We start from the raw sequence: 24,423 nt of genomic DNA, 5'->3' as shown, positions 1-24,423 counted from the left end.
GCATAGGAAACGGGAGTGGAAAGGAGATGTAATACTAGGTTCATGCTTGAAGTGTAAAATGATGCAAAAAGGGGAAGTTAATTTAAACGATAAATATGTATTAGTATTGAACTTAATGAAATTGAATTGTACATGAATTAAATGGAAATTGCAAATGATATGATTTGAATTAAATGAATTATTGTGGTATTGCAATGTATATTGGATCGAGAAATTGAATTGAATCGTGAACATGAGAATAGTGAATTAAATGAAATGGAAATGAAGTATTGAATTGCATGAGTATGTATTGGGTCTCAGAAGCCGTATTTGTTACAAATATAGTATTTTGAAGTTATAACGTGAAGATTTATAAAAGCATGTTAAAAATTTGAAGAGTTTAAATTTAAATGAAATTTGATAACTCGGTTTAACTGTTTATAAGTGTATGTGTTCTGGTAATGCCTGGTACCCTATTCCGGTGTCAAATACAGGTAAGAGGTGTTACAATGTGACATTGCCAGATTCGGTCATAACGTTTAGACTGAATTTAGGGTGTTACAAATAGTGGTATCAGAGCTACGGTTTAGTAGATTCTCAGACCAAACGTAACAATGTGAGTCCAGCTATACATGCCATGTTATGGCTTATGATGGTGTGATATCTCTAGGCTCTAACGAAATAATTTTGTTAAGACAGAGATGATTTTCAACCGAGCTATTTTCGATAATGCTGAAAATGATATTGACATAAATGAAATATGCTCAGGTTATGTTGGAATTTGGAAAGGTAAGAAAAAAAATTCGTGATATGTATGTGTTCATGTATGAAAAGAGATGATCATAAGTTGAAAAAAAAAACCGAAATAAAAGTTTATGTTGTGATAAGCTCATTCAAGTATGTTGGTGATTATATGATGCTATGTGCTCAACATATTTGATTAAGTGAATATGGTAAGCGAATTTACTTAAATAGATGGAACGTTTGTTTATGTACATCTGCTTGAATAAGTGAAATTAGTACGTTCATATGATAGAATTTTATATTTAATAGTTAAATTAAAGGTAATATGATGTTTTGTTTTATATCTTTATTATTGAACCATGAATATTATAATAGTATGAAAACTGAATTAGAAGATTAAATTGAGTAGAATGCAGGAATGAGTACTTTCGTTCAGTGATATGTGATGAATTGATTAAAAAGACCATGGTTGGACCATGGCAACATGTGATATGTGATTTCCGTATAAGACCATATCTGAGATATGTCATCGGTGTGATATGTGCTACTGTGTAAGACCATAGTTGGGTTATGGCATCAATATGTATATATGTGTAAGGCCATAGTTGGACTATGACATAGAGAAAACGAAGTACTCAATTTTGTAAGACGTTCTCTAATTGAAAAAATGTCGGTAAGTAAAATAGAAGCTAAGTATTGGAATTTAATTAGATATTAATATTGAGCTCGAGTAAGTAAATTCATTGTGTAAAATTGTGGGTGACAGAAAATATTCATAATAAATAGATGTGTTAATTTGCTTGGAATAAACTACGTGGTTATGATGGTATTACATTGATGATGAATGCAAAGTCATATATATATGTATCTATGAGAGCAAGTTAGAAGCTTTATGACCTCACCATCACCCCCTTATCAGTATTGTTTTATGACTAAAATTATCTTGATAAGACAGATATGTTTTTCAACTGAGTTAATTCTGATAGTATAAAAGTAAACACTTAAATGTTTGAGTGAAAATGTATTGATTATGAGTTGAAACTCATAAAGGTATGGATAAAAGAGTATAATATTTTGTTATTGATAAATGTTATAATTATATGAGCACATAAGTTATGATATTTGGATTATGATGCTATATAGAAATTTCAATTGTGAATTAGTGATTTGAGTTGTCATATGAATTATGTGTTGAGAACAAAAGTGATTAAAAGCAAATGTTTATTAAATGCTTTGAGAATGTGAAATTAGTAATGAATTGGCTATTTGTGATAGTATGTGTTATGCGCATTTATGTCTAAGATAAATTTGAGGCTTTATTACACTCACCCCCATATCAGTAAAATGTTACAATGAAATTTGTAAGATTTTGGTTGAATAAGCTTACGAGTGTAGTGTTACAAAAGTTTGTGTACGAAAGATTAATAATGTGGTCAGAAAAGTGAATGAATTAGCAAATGAAGACAATATAAAAAGAGAGATATTGGATAGTTCTAAAAACTACTCAGATTATGCAAAGTTACTGTCACAAAAGTAGTTAAATCCGATTAAATGATTTATTTAGGTATGTCATTTAAAGAAAGAATTAATCGGAAATTTTTCTGGATCGATTTCTGTTAGTAAAGAGATAATATGAAAATTTTGATGACAGAATTAGACAATTGAGTAATGTTTGTATTGTATTAATAACTGAGTACAGTAGCTATAATAGGGTAATTACTATGATTCCTTTTAGACATTCTGTGTGTACAATTATCCTCAAAGGTATATGTGATTGTTTAGTTTCAAAAAAAATTCTTATCGTATGAGAACATTAGCTAAACATATTAATAGATGAAAAAATTATTGGTTTGTTAGGGTTATGTTTGACATTGCCATGTCCTTTTCTTGTATTTATTCCCTTGTGTGAATATGAAAATCGACGGTAAAGTCTGAGTGAGGCTAATATTTTGTTTCTACTGGTTATTTTTGTATTGAATATACGTGAAGATTATATTGCTTCTGTTACTTTTGATTCCATTAATTATGAGTGACATTAATCTTTCTAGACATTTTTTTATCATCGGAATGGATATCATTCTATATAGATTGTAATTTTTCGATACTTTGTGTAGTTTCAGATGCTGAAATATTGCTATCCTGATTTTCTTATGAATCTATGTGATTATCTATAAAAGATATGAAAGTCCAAAATTACGTGTGAATTTGAAATGTACTGTGTGGAAGCAAATCATTAATCTACTATTTGGTAAGATTTTCGAGGACGAAAATCCCTAAAGGGGGGAGAGTTGTAACATCCCGAATTTGGGGCTAGTCAGATAGTGGTTTCGGGACCACAAATTCGATGAGAAAAAAAATTTATTATATTTTTATGGTCTACGATTTCAAAAAATGATTTTGTGAAAATTTCATTCGAAAATTTTGACGTTTGAGCACTCAATTTAATCAAAAGAACTAAATTGTAAAAAATGCAAAACTTGAGTTCTATATGTTAGAGGTGTCCAATTGTTATGAAATTTTAAATTGGAGGTCGTTATATGGTAATTAGACCATTGGTTAAGTTGGTGGACAAAAATGGGTATGGTTAGGCATGTTTCCAAAGTTTTTCATTAAGGGTATTTTGGTCATTTAGTTATTAAAATGAATTAAAAACAAAATTAAAAGCCAATTTTTGTCCATATTCAACCCTTAGGCTGAAAATTGCATGGAGAAACCATGGCTAGGGTTTTTCAAGCTTTAAAGCTCGATTGTAAGTCCGTTCTATCCCCGTTTTTAATAATTTTTACGGTTTTGAAATCCTCGTAACAAGATTTACCTATTTTTACCATTGTTTTGAACTAGGGTTTGTGTTTAAAAGCTTATCCATGAATGATATGCATGTATTTTGATGTTTTATGGAAGAATATGAATGTTTGGAGTGTGATAAACGATTTGTACTAAGTAATTTTCGATGAAAATGCCTAAAAGGATTAATTTGTAAAAGTTATAAAATATGTCACAAGTGTGTGAATAAGTGAGTATTGTGGACTGCTATAGTTGTGAAAATGGTTCAACTAGGCCTAAAATGCAAGGAAATTGAATAAAAATTATTTTACGAGCCTAGGGGCAAAATCGTAATTTTGTGAAACTTTAGGGGCAGAAATATAATTTTGCCAAAGTATGATTTTTGGACTGGAATGAATAGTGTGAATGTTATATAAGTTAAATATATTGTTTTAAATCAAGAAAGACGAGAAATTGAAATTGATCGATAAAAAGAAAAGTGAGAAAAAGTAAAAAATTTCTGAATGAACCTTTGGAATAAAAAGGGATACGAATGAAGTGACAGAAATGATCACATGTGTGGCACAGATTGTGTGTAGGCCACTATGTAAAAGTGAAAGTGATGGTCACGTGTGTAGTACTATGTGCAGGCTACTACGTGTACCGGAATGATAGGTTGCATGTGTAGTACTATGTGTAGGCTACTATGCATACCAGATAGTTTCGATCACGTGTGTAGTACTATGTGCAGGCTACTACGTGTATCGGATGGTAATGGTCACATGTATAGTACTATGTGCACACTACTATGTGAACCGAACATCATTAATTAGTAAGGTGGTTGCTATGTGTTGATTCCACCAGACATCATTGATTAATAAGGTGGCTGCTATGTGCTGAATCCACCAAGTATCTATTATTATTATGGAGTGTTCATCGGGAGATTGACTAAGTGTAACTGAGTAATGAATATATGTGTGGAATTGAATTGATTATCGACTTAGAAATGGAAAAATGAATTTTGAATTGAATTTTGATTGAAAGTGAAAAAGTGAAATTATGAAAGAGTACATTTAGCAATAAAACAGTTTAGACAGCAACAGTTGTGTGACTTTGAAAAATAACCAAAAATGGTGCAGACTGAACTTAAGGCCGAATAATATATGAAACTAAATCTGAATGAGTCTATTTTCACATAAAAGAAACAGAGCAAGGAAAAGAGTTATATATTTTGAGATATTTGAATTTTAGTTAGACAGAGTCCAAATGAGTTTGAAATCCCCTATTCTGACTTTGGAAAATTTTCCAAAAAGAATTATGGATAAATTTTATATGTTTAGAATCCTCAGTGAATCTATTTTCATGAGAAACAAACGGAAACAATATCTGAATTCTGTACATTGAGATAATTAATTTTTAGTGAAGAGACGTCAGAACTATCGAGCAGTGAAATAGGGGAAATTTTAAAGAATAAAATGTACTTTTTGGCTAAACCAAAAATTATGAAAATTTTATGGTAGGGTGATATGTGAATCTAGTTTTGGGGAAAATTTGTGTATCTTAATTTGGAGTTCTGTAGCTCCGGGTAAAAATAATTTAGTGAATCTGACTCGAATAAACAACTTTCAATATACATGTGAGTGAATAGTGAAATTGTAGTTAATGTTGTTTAAGTGTGTTATACACATTAAGGATGTGGAATGGAGAGGAGGATGAGGAAAATTGGAAGAACATATGAATGATTTGTGTATAATTGGCCATATGCTCGATTATAATCGATAAACGATTGAAAAGAAATTATGTTTATAATTGTGCATTATTAGTTATAGTTAAAGTTCATGTGAGAAAATAAAGTTTCATAGTATGTGTATGTGGTATACTTGGTATATGATTTGGTATGTAGTAATGTCAGAAATGGTTTATGAATTAACTCATATTGATAAGTTCGAGTGCATAAATAAATGTGGTGCTTATCCATGCTTATAATGCTTATACTATATGTTTATTTGGCTAGCATGTTTGGTATGTATGCTTAGGCTTTGGTCAAGTTGTGGTTGAATTACGCCACATTAAATTTATAAAATTATGCATTGAGATGGTAAATGTCTAGATGGAAATATGCTTGTGATCATAAAAGGGTGGTAAGGTTGAAAGTTTGTAATATTTATTAAAATGGTTTATCATGTGGTTAGTCTTCAAAAAGACTAGCTTGCGATAATGGTTGAGTGTAATGTTTATATCTTGTGTGATATGCATAGGAAACGGGAGTGGAAAGGAGATGAAATACTAGGTTCATGCTTGAAGTGTAAAATGATGCAAAAGGGGGAAGTTAAGTTTAACGATAAATATGTATTAGTATTGAACTTAATGAAATTGAATTGTATGTGAATTAAATGAAAATTGCAAATGATATGATGCAAATGATATGAATTATTGTGGTATTGAAATGTATATTGGATTGAGAAATTGAATTGAATCGTGAATATGAGAATCGTGAATTAAATAAAATGGAAATGAAGTATTGAATTGCATGAGTATGTATTGGGTCTCAGAAGCCGTATTTGTTACGAATATAGTATTTTGAAGTTATAACGTGAAGATTTATAAAAGCATGTTAAAAATTTGAAGAGTTTAAATTTGAAAGAAATTTTATAACTTAGTTTAACATGTTTATAAGTGTATGTGTTCTGGTAATGCCTGGTACCCTATTCTGGCGTCGAATACAGGTAAGGGGTGTTACAATGTGACATCACCAGATTCGGTCATAACGTTTAGACCGAATTTGGGGTGTTGCACATAGGGTTGGAATTACTTGATGAAACTTTTAATTTCTTTAATGACTGAAGCGTAGATCTGCTTTAATACTCTATGTCATTCAATGGTTTTTTATAAAATTGCATGTTTGCAAACTCTTGACATAGATGGATGTACAACATGCTCATTAAATTAATCTAATTCTAACAAGGTTAGGTTAATGAGATTGAAAGTGAATGATATAAGCAAGTGTTCGATCGAATAATTGTAGCAGCTTCTACACATAGAGAAGCATTCATATGGTAAGAAAGCAAAACAGTGTAGGGTATCGTGCTAAAGGCTTATATACATATATCGCTTAAGGCAAGGTAGCTTGATGTCTTGTTCTCCAAAGAAGCAGACCATCTTAGAATTCTTTTGAGCACTAGATTGAGTATGGTTTTGCCGAGGTATTACTATTAGTAAGGGCTGATTCTTAGAAATCTCGACCTTCCAAGTCAACATCGTAGGCCTGTTATCCATTTCCATAGTGTCTTTACCATAGCCTTTTTTTAGTTTTTTACTTGTTCATTTGAATAATATTCATGTAATTATTCTCAAATTTTCCATTGATTCTTACTTTTCTTTGGTAATGTCATAGCATTCTCTATTACTGCATGCATCATTATTCCTTCAACTTACCACTGCATTCTTATAATTATTTTTGTCATAAGATTAATCATACCTCACTCTAATAACTTGACCAAATTATACCGTTCTAATCCTTGTGGAGACGATCTCACTTAGCACCTTATTACTTGATTTGACATGTATACTTGCATAATTCGCATATCATTTCACGCGCGACAAGTTTTTGGTGCTGTAGCCGGGGATTGAAAATAGGTGAAATTTGGTTTTGCTATTTCCCTTTTTGTTTTCTTAGTTTTATTTAACTTAGTTGTATTTAATTTCTATAGGTTTGTTCTCAATTTATAAGAAAAGGCATTTCTGCTAATGAAGAGTATCTTTTTGAGCTAGAGATTAAAATAACTTTGCAAAGGAGAATAAGGGAGTTAAGTAATATGGCTAGGGAAGGAAATGATCCTGGCCTAAATGATCATGGTCTCAATGATAATCCCATTGGTCAGGATGTTAATCCTCTTATTCATCGTGTGATAGATGATCGAGATAGAACAATTCAGGAACATGTTGTCCCAATTTTGGATGATTTGAATCCAAGAATAGTAAGACCACACATACAAGCTCAGCAGTTCGAGTTGAAACCAGTAATGTTTAAGATGTTGCAAACGATATGGAAAGTTTGGTGGATTACCCACTAAAGATCAAAGACTGCATTTAAGACTTTTTCTAGAACTCGGTGGCTCATTTAGACAACAGGGGTTTTCTGAAGACGCCTTGCGGCTTAAATTATTTCCATATTCTTTGAGAGATTATGCAAGGGCATGGCTGAATGCTTTGCTGTCGGGAACAGTGGCATCATGGAATGATCTTTGCTAGAGATTTTTCCTACGGTATAATCAACAAAATATGAATGCCAAGCTTAGAAATGCCATCACATATTTTCGACAAGTGGAGGATGAAACACTATATGAAGCTTGGGAACGATTGAAAGAATTACTTCGAAAATGCCCGATGCATGGATTCCAGCATTGGACGTAGATGGTGATATTTTATAATGGGTTGAATGTGCATACGAGAATGGTAGTTGATGCTTCTGCCAATGATACATTTTTCGAAAAATCTTATAATGAAGCATATGAGATTTTGGAAAAAATTGCCAACAATGATTATCAATATCCTACCACGAGAATTAGGACGGGTAAGAAAGCTACTGGTACTATGGAGCTTGATGCAATCACGTCGTTGACAACCTAGTAATCTTCTTTAGCTAATATGATCAAAACAATGAAAAGGCCCACTGTAGTCTATGAGAGAAAATCAGTCAAACTATCGTGTGTTTATTATGGTGAAGACCATGTGTTTGATGAATACCCATAAAACCCAACATCTATACACTACATGGGTAATTTTAACTGGAATAATAACCCTTATTCCAACACCTACAATCTAAGGTGGAAGCAGCATCCAAACTTTAGCTGGAATAATCAATAGGCGGGGAATTTAAACATTGTTGTGAGACAAAATGCTAATAGTGCATCGCTTGGTTATAATCATCCTATGCCGAGACAAAATGTTCAACAGTGTCAAACATCATCTTCTACCTTTATTGAAGCGTTGTTGAAGGAATATATGGCCAAGAATGATGCTGTAATTCAGAGCCAGGCTACATCCCTCAGAGCTCTTGAGAATCAAGTGGGGTAGATAGAGAATACTTTAAATTCGAGGCCAGAAGGAACATTGTCAAGCGGTACCAAGAATTTGAGAACACAAGGGAAGGAGCAGTGCAAAGCCATCACTATTAAAAGTGGGACGAAGTTGGATGATGTTGTCCAAGACACCATTGTAGAAGAGGACAACTCCAAACTCAACCATGAAAAGACTTCAGAATCAATTGAAAAGCATACTGCACATGAAAAGGGTAAATAAAAGAATGTTGTTACAGAATCGGATCATGTTGCCAACAAAAATTCCACAGCAAAACAATATCAACAACTTTAAGGACGACCACCTCTACCTTTTCCTCAGCGATTCCATAATTCTAAACATGATGTTTAGTTCAAAAGATTTTTGGATGTTTTGAAGCAACTCCATATCAACATACCGGTAGTAGAAGATTTGGGGAAAATGTTCAATTATGTGAAGTTTATGAAAGACATATTGTTAAAGAAGTGCAAATTGGGAGAATTTAAGACCGTTGCTCTCACTGAAGGGTGCACAACAATGTTGATGAATAAATTACCTCCATACTTGTAGGACCTAGGGAGTTTCACTATCCCATGTTCAATTGGAAATCATTATGTTAGTAAGATATTATGCTATTTAGGAGTGAGTGTAAATCTAATGCCTATGTCTATTTTCAGGAAGCTAGGAATTGGAAATGCAAGACCTACTACGGTTATGTTGCAACTGGCTAATCGATCCTACGTGCATTCGGAAGGTAAAATTGAAGAGGTGCTCGTAAGAGTAGATAAATTTATTTTTCCTCCATATTCTCTTATTTTAGAATGTCAAGCTGACCAAGATGTGCCAATTATTCTTGGAAAACCTTTTCTTGCTACTGGTAGGACTTTAATTGATGTGTAGAAAGGTAAACTGACCATGAGGGTAAATGATCAACAAATTATTTTCCATGTATTTGATTCCTTGAAATGTGCTTATAAGAATAAAGAATTCTATGCCATTGGGTTGATAGAAACATTAGTAGAGGCAGAATTCACAAAATTTTTTCACAGCAATTCTAATAGTGATGAAGACTCGCTTGAGCGGAGTGGCGCAGTAATTTTTTAGGACATTGGTAAACTTATGGAAGCCAAGTAGTTTATGGATAGACCAGGGAAGAAGTTTGAAACCTTGGATTTATCAGATCGCTCTTTTAATCCTCCTAAACTTCTATAGAGGAACCTCTTACACTGGAGTTGAAACCTTTGTGGTAGAATTGAAAATATGTATATTTTGGAGACAACAACACTTTGTCTATAGTAATTTTTACGGGTTGACACTCGGGCAAGAGGTCAAGTTTTTAGAAGTCCTTTGGCGATCAAAGAACGCATTAAGATGGACCCTTATTACTGATACTAAGGGAATTAACCGTGCTCTCTTCATGCATAAAATTTTGTTGGAGGAATGCCATAACAATTCTATTGAACAACAGAGAAGGTTGAATCCAATCATGAAAATTGTTAAGAAAGAGATTATCAAGTGGTTTGTTGCTGGCATTATCTATCCAATATCATACAACTCATGGGTGAGTCTTGTATAAGGTGTACCGAAGAAAGGAGGTGTACCGGAGAAAAGAGGTGTCATAGAAGTGAGTAATGATAGCAACCAGCTCATTTCGACTCGCACTATCATGAGATTGAGAGTATGAATGCACTATCGCAAGCTTAACAAGGCAACTAGGAAAGATCATTTTCCCCTGCTATTTATTGATAAGATTTTAAATAGATTAGCTGGGAAAGCTTTTTACTATTTTTTGGATGGTTATTCAGGGTATAATCAGATTGCCATAACTCCTAATGACCAAGACAAAACCACCTTCACGTGTCCATATGGAACCTTTGCATTTAGACGGATGCCATTCGGGTTATGGAATGCCCCAGCAACCTTTCTGCATTGTATAATGGCCATATTCTCAGACATGGTGGAAAACTTCCTTGAAGTCTTCATGGATGATTTCTCTGTGTTTGGTAATGATATTGAGGATTGCTTAAAAAATTTGGAATTGGTTTTGTTTCATTGTGAATAAACAAATCTTGTTTTGAATTGGGAAAAATGCCACTTCATGGTTCATGAAGGAACTTTTCTAGGGCATAGGATATCGCAGCGTGGGTTGAATTGGACAGAGAAAAAATTGAAGTAATAGAAAAGTTGCCACCTCCCACCAGTGTCAAGGGTATTAGAATTTTTTTAGGTCATGTGGGTCTTTATAGAAGACTCATTAAGGATTTCTCGAAGATATCTAAACCCTTGTGCACCTTGCTGGAACAAAATAGACCTTTCAATTTTGATGAACATTGTTTGGTAGCTTTTGAGGAATTGAAGAAATGGCTGGTAGCAACACTAATTATAATAGCTCCAAAATGGAAACTACCTTTTGAACTCATATGTGACGCCAGCGATTATGCTCTGGGAGCAGTTCTGGAGCAAAGGAAAGATAAAGTACTACATGCAATCTATTATGCCAGCAGGACCTTGACAGATACGCAGCTTAACTATACTACCACAGAAAATAAGTTATTGGTTGTGGTGTATGCATTCGATAATTTTCGCTCTTATCTAGTTGGTACCAAGGTCACAGTCTACATGGATCACTCTGCTATTAAGTGTTTGGTGAGTAAGAAAGATGCCAAGCCAAGATTGATTAGGTGGATACTCTTGTTGTAGGAGTTCGACTTAGAAATTAGACATTGAAAGGGGACTGAAAATTAAGTGGCTAATCACTTGTCGAGGTTAGAATTTGGAAATAAAGATGGTAATGAAAAACTTATTAAAGAAGACTTTCCAGTTGAGCAGTTGTTAGTAGCCATGCCATTACCTTGGTATGCCAAAATAATGAACTTTTTAGTAAGTGGTGTAATGACACCTGATTTCAACAGCCAAAGAAGACGAAAATTCCTTCATGATGCCAAGCATTGTTATTGGGATGAACCCTTCCTATTTAAGCATTGTGCTGATCAGATAATTAGGAAGTGTGTCCCTGATGTTGAAATACATAGCATTCTGCAGCATTGTCATTTAGCTCCTTACGGAGGACACTTTGGAGGAATGAGAACTGCTGCCAAAGTACTTCAATCATGATTTTATTGGCCGAGTCTATTCAATGATGCTCATGAATTTTATCAATCGTGTGATTGTTGTCAAAGGACAGGAAATCCATCTAAGAGACACGAAATGCCGCTGTAAAATATTCTGGAGATTGAGTTGTTTGATGTATGGAGAATAGAATTTATGGGTTCATTTCCACCATCACTAGGAAACTTGTACATACTGTTGGCAGTGGACTATGTATCTAAGTGGGTCGAAGCTGTTGCACTTCCTATTAATGATGCAAAATCAGTAATGAAGTTCTTACACAAGAATATTTTCACAAGATTCGGTACACCTAGAGCTATTATTAGTGATGAAGGATCTCATTTTGATTGTAAGCTAGTGGCTAATGCCTTGCATCGACGTGGGGTGAAACATAAGATTGCCATGGCATATAATCCCCAAACAAATGGACAAGCTAAGGTTTATAATAGAGAAATTAAATAGATTTTAGAAAAAGTGGTGAACCCAACTCGTAATGATTGGTCATCTGGAATGGATGAAGCTTTGTGGGCCTATCATACTGCATTTAAAACACCATTGGGGATGTCACCTTTTAAGCTTTTTTTTAGAAAGCCATATCACCTACTTGTTGAGCTCGAGCACAGAGCATTTTGGGCTATTAAAAAGTTGAACATGGATTGGGTTGTTGCTAGTCATAAAAGATTGTTAGAGCTAAATGAAATGGTAGAATTCAAGACATAAACATATGAAAATGCTAAACTGTACAAGGAGAAGACCAAGCACTGGCATCATAACAGAATTATGCCAAGGCAATTTGAATAAGGGCACATGTGTTGTAGTTCAACTCTGGGCTCAAATTGTTCCCTAGTAAATTAAAATATTGTTGCTTAGGTCCCTTTAAGTAGCTCAAGTCTACCCGCATGGAGTTGTTAGTATCAAAGACCTGAAAACGGGGTTCACATTCAAAGTTAATGGACAACGCTTAAAGCATTACTAGGGTGCTTATATGGATCGTGACAAGCAATCTATTGACCTCCGAGATGTTTGATTTAGCAGTTTTGTTTTTATTTTTCCTTTCTTTAATTGCTCTACTTTCATTTCATTTTTATTATCAGTTATCATTAATTATTTAATGTTGTTTCATTTATGCTTTTATCTTTGATTAATGAGCAGTTTTTCTAGATTTTCAGAGACAGAATAAAAGAAACTAGAGCAAAGGATCACTACAGAAAAAGAGGTTTTTTGCAGCATTTTTTTGGCAAGCCCTGTTAAAACAATTTGCGGCGTTTTGAAAAGTGCCGCAAAAAAATGCCGCTATAGAATTTAGCGGCGTTTATGTGGGAAAACGCCACTATAGAAAATGAGAAGCGCCGCTAAGGAATATGATCTTTAGCGGCATTTTTAGTAAAAGCGCCGCTAAAGATCATGTTCTTTAACGACGTTTTTATGTGAAGCACCGCTAAAGATCATGTTCTTTAGCTGCGTTTTTATGAGAAGCGCCGCTATAGATCATGTTCTTTAATGGCATTTGTGAGAAAACGCCATTGACTTTAGCAGATTTTACCAGCCCATTTTATTTCATATAGAACCCAAATTTTCAACATATTTTCCTGTACCATCAAACCAACCAAAAACTTCAAATCTAAATGATACTATCATGAAACATAGAAAACACCATTTTATTTCATATGATCTAAATTAATAAATTAAATAACAAAATATATTCGAAAGTTATATATTCTCACAATAAGGAAACAAAAGTCTAAGATGGTGGATTCAACGATTGATTCTACTAAAAAATCTTCATCATATTTTGAAGCTGTAGCTAGAGTTCATCATATTTTCTTATTGCCTCTATTTGCCTCGCTGCTGCCTCCGCTTTAAGTTGTAGCTGGAGTTCATCATATTTTCTTTGAGCCTCTGCTTCTCTCAACGCTGTCTTCACTTTAAGTTGAGCAATTTGCTCAACTATGCTTGCTTGGATCTGAGCCATCTGGCCTCTTAACCTCTAAACTTCAACTTGAGCCTAATTCACCGAAGGCATGTATTACTACGAGCTAGATCCAAAATATTGGGTTGGATTAACAAAAGATCATTGAAATTGAACTCGACCATACCTTTTAAGACCCAAAGCTTCAGTAATAATTCAGTTATCAATTTCGTCTAGATTAACAAAACTATAACTTGAAGCGATCGCTTCATACTCCACCCTTTTATCCTTTAGTTTCTCCTAATAAAGCAATCAATTAGTTATAAACGAAATATATAATCAAACAAATGCAACATAACTTGGCATTATTTGCATTACAAACAACAAATTAAATCATTATAATTAAACATGATAAATATTTAAAATAATTCAAATTTTATTAAGTAAATATACTATAATTTTTGCAGCTTCAGTAGTCATAAGAGATCCATCTTTCTTTCTATGTAAAGTCAAAAAGCTGAAGGCGTCCAACTTTTAACTAGACGACAGTTCCTACAATATAGTAGGAAAAATATTACTTAGTAGAAAGTTATTAATATTTGACACAACTAATAAATTCAAAATACCTCGTCATCAGCTACATAAGAAAAACTTTTCGACCGAGCTGTGTGCGTGAATTTTTGTTTTTTCCTACTTGTAGTTCCAACCCGCTCACGATCCTACATTATAAAATTATTATTACGTATATAGTAAATACCATAAACCGAAATAATTATAAGAGTGTGGAAGTACGTAATACCTCTCCTTTCTTTGAATTCCAAAATCTAACTGCATCTTCCCATTGGTACCTCAGCATTCTCGGCGGGACATTTTGCAATTTCTCTTCGAGATATTTTTCTTAAAATATTCCTTCTTTAAAGTACTTTTATGGCCTCTCTATTTCTTTCCTAATGCCTTTTTTACATAATTATCCAAGACCTCTAAAGCAAATCTCTCTTGTAAATAACAGAAGTTTAGAAAGTAAATATAAATGAAACAAATCCAAAGTATTATAAATTACATTCATGTTATTACCTTAATATTATCGAGAGCTTAATTTTTGTTACTATCAGGCATATGATGCCATGACTCGCAATTGATTGGCAACAGATTGACATTTCGTGCTATAATGCCCAAGTATCTTGCTAAAATTTGAGCTTCTGATCCAATAGGATGATCATGACTGTTTCTAGATACTTTGACACGCTCCATAGAATTTAGATCGTATAAATACTTTCATAGTGTACATCCTCGAGTTTTGCGCCTCCCACCACTTTCAGCTAAAAAACTGGTATATGATAATATAAGAATTTAAAACAAAAATCAATAATAAAAGTCAACATGCATGTAAATTAAAGTTAACATTACTTTGAATTTCTACAGTTTCGTCAATTGTATTCGGAACACTCGAAGATCCAATAGCAGTCTGTTGTTCACTATTTGTTTCTTCTGATTTTGGAGGATTTTGAATAATACTTAGATCTCGCAATCTTCTTCTAGGCATATTATCTGCAATACACATAAAATAGTTGAAATATTAGTAACTAATCACAACAATAATAGTACATATAAAATAGTTGAAATATTTAATAAGATCAAGATTTAAATTTTAATATTACATATAATTAAAAAATTGTAAAATCTTACTACATCATGATTCGTAAATATCTTCATCCACATCCCGGCGAACCCATTGAAATTGTGTACTAGAATTAGGGATAGTTTCATTTAAGTTTTGTTTTAGAAAAGGCAAAGTTTGTAATCTTTCATCGATGTTATCTCTACTTCTATTGCCCATGTCAAACAAGTCTCTAGGGGTGTTACGGAGTACAACGTACCAACCCTCATCAGTTGGATCTTTCGAGTAAAAAACTTGTTTGACTTGAGAAGAAAATACATACGGCTCATCTATCAATTGTTGTCCAGTGTGAATTAATCGAGAGAAGTTCACCATTGTAAAACCAAATTGATCTTTTTTAATTCCACGAGCAGTATTAACATCAGCCCAATCACATCGAAATAAGATAACCTTCCGTTTGCCATAGTAATCCAATTCAACAATGTTCGTAAGAAGTCCGTAATACTTCACTAGTGGCCATATCAATGATGCTTCGATCTTTAACAGTTCAGTCACATTTTTCGCCCAAAAACAAGCAATTTAACTAAATTTAAAAGGTTAAATGCCAAAATGACTCCAAAAAATAAGGACGAAAATGAAAAAATAAATAAATATTAGGGGTTAATTTTATCTTTATAATATGAAAAAATTATAATAATAATGATGGGGACTATGAAGTCATCAGAGTGCACCAAGAGAGAAGGACGACAGCTGGATTTTGTGATTCTTTTGTGTGAACATACAAATTATATTAAAAAGCAGCAAAAACGAACATATATTATATATGGCAGAGATTTACTTGTGGTACAAATTTTTTTATAATTTTATATATGATAAATATTTTAATTATTATAATTAATTAATGTTTCAGTCACATAAATTATATACCTCAATATTTTTATAAAATAAAATATTTAAGTATTTGTTTTATGTAAAAAAATTCACCTGTTACATATATATATATTAATAAAAATAATATTTTATCAATATTAAATATTAGATTGATTTGAAAATTATATGTACTATAAGTATCGTTATATTAGTAAATTGAACTACTGAACTATTAAAGTACAAAATATTATAGAAGTATAAATGAATTCATCCCCATTATTATATAATTTATTTAAATACAATGAAAGACAAATAGTTAAATATATCAAAATGTTAAATAAAAATATAATTTATACATTAAATAAGTGATGTATTTTTTAAAATATCCAGAGATCTTTCAAATCTAAAATGGAGAATATTCAAACCTTTTCTAAATTATTGTAATAGCAAAGGAATATCTCACATGCTAAAAATGTTAGTTTAAAACTATTAATTATATTTATTGTACAGCACAAAGAAAAATTGGTCCATAAGATGTGTATCTAGAAATCATATGCTTAAGGTTGGAATAATATCAATGAAAGAAAATGAAAAAGTTAACTGCTTCGTTTATATATGTGCTTAAATCAACTTAATGTGGTTCACCAAATCTTTGTCTGAGATATACGGAAACATACTTGTACAAGTTGCCCATTATTGTGATCGGCTTCTGCCTTGTTTGGTTTCGAAAATAGAAGCTACTTTTTTAATTTTTTTTATTAAAATACATAGATTAAGCTATAGCTGAGTGTTTAGACATCATTTCTAAAAGGCTGAGTTCAAATATGTGATCATCTAATTTGAAATAAATTTTGAATTGGACTGTTTCTTGTAGTATTGTTTCTTAAGTAGGAGTGAAGTTAAAAATGTTGGCAAACTATTTGAAAATATTTATGTAAAGTAACAATAATTTTTTCAAATTTTGGCTACTCAAAATAACAAAATAAGTGCAGAGCTCTTTTTGTATTAGATACTACAAAATAAGTGCAGAGCAAACAGTGTAAAAAAGGATAGTCCAACATCAATGGCATACTTCACTAAACCAGCAAACAGTGTAAAAAAGGATAGTCCAACATCAATGTAATCTTCACCCCATGCAGTCACTAAATCACCGTTTTTCCCCTCATTCGAAGAAACCCAAATTTTGTTATTGTCATTTTGTCACACATTTCACATGCATAACCCAGGAACCTACAAAAAGAGACAATTTTGTTTGCCTATTCAACAATAATTACAGTGATTTGCTTAAAGCTCAGACCTTCAAATAAAGTAACTAATTTTTTAAAAAATAAACATGAAACAAGAATTAAGAACTAAGACAGATTTTAAAAAATCATTTACGAAATTTAACAACTCAATAACATTATCTGAAATTTAAAAAATATAAAAAATATAGAATGAAATGAAAAATTACCAGAATTTTTTGGTTTCAGCGAAGAGAACGGCGATGAGAAATTTTTAGTTGCTGTTTCTGGTGAAGAACTTATACAGAAGAGAAAAGGGTTAGGATTTGAAAGATGAGAAAATAAATTAACAAACAAATAAAATGAAAAACATAAAAACTTACACGGCAATGCAGTAGAGGACTGTCAATGGTGATGCAGCAGAGAACTATCGACGACGATGCAATAGAGGACTAGCAACGGCTATGCAGCAGATGGGGAAAGAAAGTAAGGGATTTGGGGAAAATAGTTAGGGATTTAGCGGAGGAGAATGATTTGGGGAAAAGATGTTGGGGAAAAAACAAAGGGATTTGGGAAAAAAGCTTAGGGATTTCGGGGAGGGGAATTGATTTGGGGAAAAGAAATTGGGGAAAAAAGAAAGGGATTTGGGAAAATCTTAGGATTTCGGGGAGGGGAACTGATTTGGGGAAAAACTAAGGGATTTCGGGGCTAACAAAACGACACCGTCTCAATAAATTTTAATAAATATTTACGGCGTTTATAAGAAAAATGCCGCTATAGTTCTAACCTTTTGCGGCGTTTATTGGCATTTTTCGGTTAGTGCCACTAATGTATAACCTTTACGGGACTGAAAACGCCGCTACTAAAAGCTTAATTTCCTGTAGTGGATTTCCCTCTTTACGATTCAGCAGTTCCAAAAAGCTGAAGAGATGGTCAAGGCCCAAGAGCAGTAGGCTTAATATTGGACTTACATGAGGAGCAGAGCTTTGGCTCTTAAAAGATCCCTGCAGAAGAAATTTACAAAGACGATGCTAGAATTCCCTGCCTTCCCCACCTCTTTGCTCCCAAACCCTAAAGCTATAGAGGAGCCAACTCAAACTCTTGCTACCAAAGCCGAATTCGCTAATTTGGGAAGCACTGGTGATGAAGGGGAAATTGTTCCTAAGGAGCCTGAAAAGACAACATCATTAAATCTTGAGAATAAAGAAGAATAAGAGAAATATGAAATTGCCACTACCACTACTACCACCACGGAGGGTAAGGAGCCTATTCCACCCACCCTACCAACTTCTACGACTGCACAAGATCGTGACATCGATAATCTTATTGATAAGCTCAAACTTGATAGTGAGGGGGATGACTTGAACCCCATGAAGAGGAAGTTGCAGTATAAAGTCAATACCCATAAATCCACTCGCAAGGTCGAATGAAGTAACTACACTCTAGTCCAAGCCAGGGAAGTTTTTCTTCCCTACCTCATGCATTTTATTTCTTTTGCCATGACATTTTTTGTACATATATATATTTTTGTCTTTCTGTTACATATTTGTACATGCATTGAGGACAATGCATCCCTTAGGTTTGGGGGTGTATTGTGCATTTAGGTTGCATTATATATTTAGTATGTATGTACATTCTAGTCTCGTTAAATTTGTTTTGCCACTTCCACGTAACTACAAAGTATTGTTTTGTCTATGCGGAGCACAATATTTACTTATGATGTTCGATGATGAACTTAAATTCTTCAATATACTTAGAACATGTGACAGAGGATTAGATGAATTTATCTTAGGTGTTGTTGCTTGAAGATTACCTCCTAAAAATGACATGTCCTAACCTCAAAATTTTTTGGACTATAACAAGTATCTTTTAATAAACTTAGAGACTTTTGAAGCCAAACTTAGTCACATTGCCACAACATTACTTAAATAAAGGACACTAGACACCCAATGCTTAGAATTGCCAAGTAAGTTAACACCACTTTGTTTGCTCCATCGTGTTGTTGTCTAGAAAGGTGAGTCCAAGTAGGAGTGTGTAATAGAGAAAAGAAAATTAAGGGCACTCCACTGTAGTGACAAGCTAAGTAGCTAAGAAGGTAGTTGTTTGCTCCATCCATCATCTCAGTTAAAGGCTTAGCTTCAAGAGTGATTTCTGTATAAATTCTAACATGATTGAGTACTAGGTAATTTAATGTATGCTCCATTGTGATTATCAAGTCAAAGAATTTTGTCACATGCTAAATCCCCTAAATGATTTGAAAGGAAAAAAAATATAAATAAATATTTTGAGTATGCTTAAAGCAAGGGTTTCAAAGTAACTTGATTTTAGGTAAAAAATGAACTGAGTAAATTAGGAGATGTTTGCTATGGCTAGAAAGTACACATGAGTACTTAGGAAATTTTATTTTTAGGGAGCAATTTTCTGCACTACCTTTGAAACTCGAACAAATTCTTAGAGATAGAAGATTGCTGAGAACTGAAGTATATATTGTTCTTTGAATGGACTGTGTAACGCCCCTAACCCACATCCGTCGCCGGATTAGGGTTACAGAGCATTACCATATAAATGGAACATTTAAACATTCATTTCATACATCAAGATAAACGTAATATAAACCAACCATTTATATACATGTCGTCCCTAAATCGAGCCTTCGAGGCCCTAAAAACACCTTAGAAACAATTTGGGACTAAATTGGAAACATTTAGAAAGTCTAAGAAAAGGTTAGAAAAATTTGATTGCAGGGGTCACATGGCCACACGTGCATGTGTCTTCTGCACCTAGGAAAAATTTTAAAATTTTGTAAAAAATTCTTTGAGTTTTCGATTTAGTCCCGATTTGTTTCTAATGCCTATTTTAGGCCTTGAGGGCCAATTTAAAGAGACTATATAATAAAATATAATTAATTTCAAATATGAATAGTAAATGACATTGTAATTTTTCTGTAAACTCTAGTAATACTTTGTAACCCTCTTTCTGTGACGGATATGGGTTAGGTGTGTTACATTTATTGGTATCAGAGCTTTGATTTAGTCAATTCTCAGAATGATAATAACGTGTAAAGTGTCTAGAAATATATGCCATATAAATCTGTGATAGTGTGATGTGTATGATCCGATCTAACCCATTTTTTTATAGATTGTAAAGATGTCAAATAGATCCGAACATGCTGAACATGATGGGGCTAATAGTAGAGTATAAACATTTGAACGTGGGACAAGTAGTAGTGTTCCAATTTTTTCGATTCAAGAACAAGAACTTAAAAATATGTTCTATGGGTTTATGAACCAATGGTTTAAGGAATTTATGTAAGAAAGAAATTAGGCTCAGCAACCTCCTCCTCTTATTATACCATCAGAAGAACCTTACGTTGTACCTCCACCTCTTCTGGTAACTGAATCCAGTAAGCGTACTCCTATAGAAAACCTCAGAAAGTTTGGGGCCGAAGAATTTTAGGGTAGGTCAGATGATGATCGAGTCAAAGCTGAATATTGGCTTTAGAATATAGTAAGAGTTTTTGAAGAAATGGCTTGTTCCGTAAATGATTATTTGAGATGTTTTGTTTCCTTACTAAAAGAGGAAGCAAATAATTGGTAGATGACTATAGCGGTCGTGGTGCCGAAAGAGAAAATCACTTGGGAATTCTTTCAGAGTGAATTTAAGAAGAAATATGTCAACAAGAGGTATTCAGACAAAAAGAAGAGGGAATTCCTTGATTTGTGATAAGGTAATCAATTGGTAGCCAAGTATGAAAGGGAATTTGTATACCTTAGTAGATATGCCCGAGAAATTGTTCCAACCGAAGAAGAAATGTGTATTTGGTTTGAGGAAGGACTAAATGATGAAATTAGAATGATGATTGGGGGCACTGAAATAAGGGAATTTGTTGTTTTATCAGATCATGCTCGAAAGATGGAAGAAGTGTACAATAGAAAGATGCAGAGAGATAGATGAAATAAAAAATCCTATAAAAGAAGCTCCTCTAAATCATTTTCAGCATTTCTAGCTAAAAAGCCTAGAGAGGAACTCAATCGAGCTACTTCAATGTGTGAACAATCAAATAAGAATAAGGTGACTCAACAAGATTACGGGGTGACAATTAGACCTACGACTAGTGTGGTTAGTGTGCAAAATGTTCCTAAGCCCAAATGTAAATATTGTGGGAAAAATCACTTCGGTGAATGTAGAGGTAAAGCAGGAGCTTGTGCAGGGACACTGAATATTTTATTCGAGACTGTCCTTAGCTGTGAAAAAAGGAGGAAGAACAAAAAGAAAAGAAAATAGGCACTTCCCAAAGAAGTAAATGTTCAGGTCAAAGCAGTGCTACTGGGCCTATTCGTTCGAATATGAGAGATAAGGCTGTTCGGTCAGAGACTAAAGCGCTAGCACATACTTATGCTATCCGAGTAAGGGAAGAAGCTACAGCTCCAGACAAAATTGTTGGTACATTCTATCTTTTTGATGTTACTGTATATGCATTGATTGACCCTGGGTCTACACATTCTTATGTTTGCAGTGCATTAGCATCAGAAAAGAAATTGTCTGTTGAACCTACTAATTATGATGTTTAAGTTGCTAATCCATTAGGCCAAAGTGTAATAGTTAATTTAGTGTGTCGTGATTGCCCATTGAAAATAAAAGGCTGTGAATTCCTTACTGATTTGGTGTTGCTACCCTTTCGAGAATTTGATGTTATTTTGGGAATGGATTGGTTGACGAAGCATGCATAGTAAATTGTAGGGAAAAATGGATTGATCTAAAATGTCAGACATGAGAGGTGATTATTGTTGAGTCTGAGAATCTGAAAGAAATTGTTAGAATTATTTCAGCTTTTTCAGCTCAGAGATTAATGCGAAAAGGTAATGAGGCATTTTTAGCCTACATTCTTGATACTCGGGGTTCTGAATCGAAGTTAGAACAATTACCAGTTGTTAATGAGTTTACTGATATGTTTCTTGAGGAACTGTCAGGTTTACCACCAGATCGTGAAGTTGAATTTGTAATTGATGTAATTCCGAGAACAGCTCTGATATCAGTAACACCATACAGAATGACACCATTTGAGTTAAAGGAATTAAAGACACAGTTGCAAGTTAGGGACTAATTGAGAAAAATTAGTTCATTCAATGAGTTAATTGGTGAGGGACTAAATTAAAAAAAACTGTAAAAGTTGGGGTAGTTGTGTAATTTCAAAATCTGAATAAATTGTGAAATTGACTGAAATTGAAATATATGCTAATGAATAAAAAATTTTACATTTTAGATCAAGAGCTCGTAGATTAACGAGAAATAGAGAAATTAGCTGAAGAGTCCCTGAACTACTACCAATTTTACAATTCAATCCAGGTAAGTTCGTATGGTTAAACTTTCATGATTATTTATTAATTGATGAATGATATAATGTATTTATTCATATTTTTATTATTGAAATTAAAATTTATTGTTAAAATATGAAATTGAAATGAATGCTTAAAACAAGTTGAACGTAGGATAGAGTACAATCGTTTTATAGCAAAGGATGAATTGAAGGATAAGACCATGGTTGGACCATGGCAATGTTTATATGTAAGACCATAGCTGTGCTATGACATTTTAATGAAAAGACCATAACTAGGTTATGGCACTTTGAACGTAAGACCATGGTTGGACCATGGCAGTATTTATAAGTAAGACCATAGCTGGGCTATGACATTCTGATGATAAGACCATAACTGGGTTATGACACTATGAATGAAAGACCATGGCTGGGCCATGGCAATGCATGTGTAAGACCATAGTTCGACTATGGCACAAAGAAAACGATGTACTCATATCCGTAATTCGTTCCTCTATTCAATTAGAATTGGTAAAAGACCTATCTGAATGAATTGAAAGATATATTGATTATTAATGATATCGATCTGAAGGAAGTGTGTTCATTGACTTATGTTGTATTTAACAGGGATAATGTATGATTTATTTACAATTTAGTTTATTATATTAAGTTTGGTAAGATCAATGTTTATGTAATACCCCAAACCCGACCTAGAAGTTAGGCCCGAATCTGGCTGTCACATTGAAGTGTTTTTCAAAAACCATGTTTTCATTAAAAACCTTTCTTGAAATTTCGAACTTCTTGCCATTTAAAACTTGTATAAAACCTCAATTTGCATTTTTTTATTTTCAATCGAGGTTTATTAAAAAGTTATCACCTTCAAAACCTTATTGTTGCGGAAGCTTAAGTTGAAGCAAATGATTTACAAAAACGTTATATTTAAAAATTGAGGTGCGGAAACTTAGTGTTAGAAAAATAGTTATTGTTTTGGAAAACTGTGTTCTACTTCTAGCAGATATAAATCATAATCACATCAAATCCCAAATTTAAAATCCAGAAGTTATAGAGGCCTTATTACAAACCGAATCAAAATCAAATTGCTTAAGTAAATGAGAAAAATATAAGAAAACTAGTGCGGTTGTATGGCCCTCTCCGAGTCCCTCGTAGCTCCGAACAGTCTAACACTGTGGATTACCTGAAAGGATAAAAATGGGGTGAGTTTACGAAAACTCAGTGTGTAATTCCCCTAATTAAGAAACAGAATCAGTCTAGGCCTGAGCCCTTTAACAATAACAGTACAGTGTAGCCTTAGCCCAATACAGTAACGGTGGCAATTGGGCCTTAGCCCCCATCAGCCTCAGTTGGACCCAAGCCTATAACAAGTGGCACATATCACATATATTTGGGCCTAAGCCCATCTCAATATCAGAATCAGTATATGCAATGCATAAATACCCATACCAACCCTGCACTCCATCTCTTGTCCAACCCTGCACTCCATCTCTTGTCCAACCCTACACTCCTGTGGGGATTAAATTGACCCACCCATCCCTACACTCTTTATGTAGCACCGGTTGCGGCACTAATCAATATTGCAGCAGAGCTGCCAATCACATAATCGGCTTATAGCCATCGGTGGGTCAATAGTCGTCTTATACGACCCATGCGACCCTCACATATCAATCACTTCATCCAATACAAGATCCCAACCCCATGCAGTATGTCGTTTATGCAGTATGCCATGCTTAGAATCAGTCATATATATCATAGAACAAGTTAGTCATACACATATTTCAATTTCTAGGGGTATAACAGTCATTTTACCATATGAGGGTAT

General features: G+C 33.5%; 1 non-coding gene across 1 annotated transcript; it reads right to left on the bottom strand.

Annotated features, from left to right (window-relative positions):
- Positions 1-7,776: 7,776 nt before the first annotated feature.
- LOC121220476 (small nucleolar RNA R71) lies at positions 7,777-7,883 on the bottom strand. The gene has a single exon (XR_005917677.1). It is a non-coding gene; the product is annotated as a small nucleolar RNA R71 (small nucleolar RNA).
- Between the last annotated feature and the right edge of the window lie 16,540 nt (positions 7,884-24,423).

Source organism: Gossypium hirsutum, chromosome D08 (assembly GCF_007990345.1).
Source record: "Gossypium hirsutum isolate 1008001.06 chromosome D08, Gossypium_hirsutum_v2.1, whole genome shotgun sequence".
Lineage (NCBI taxonomy): Eukaryota > Viridiplantae > Streptophyta > Magnoliopsida > Malvales > Malvaceae > Gossypium > Gossypium hirsutum.
This window is presented reverse-complemented; position numbering and strand designations above follow the sequence as displayed.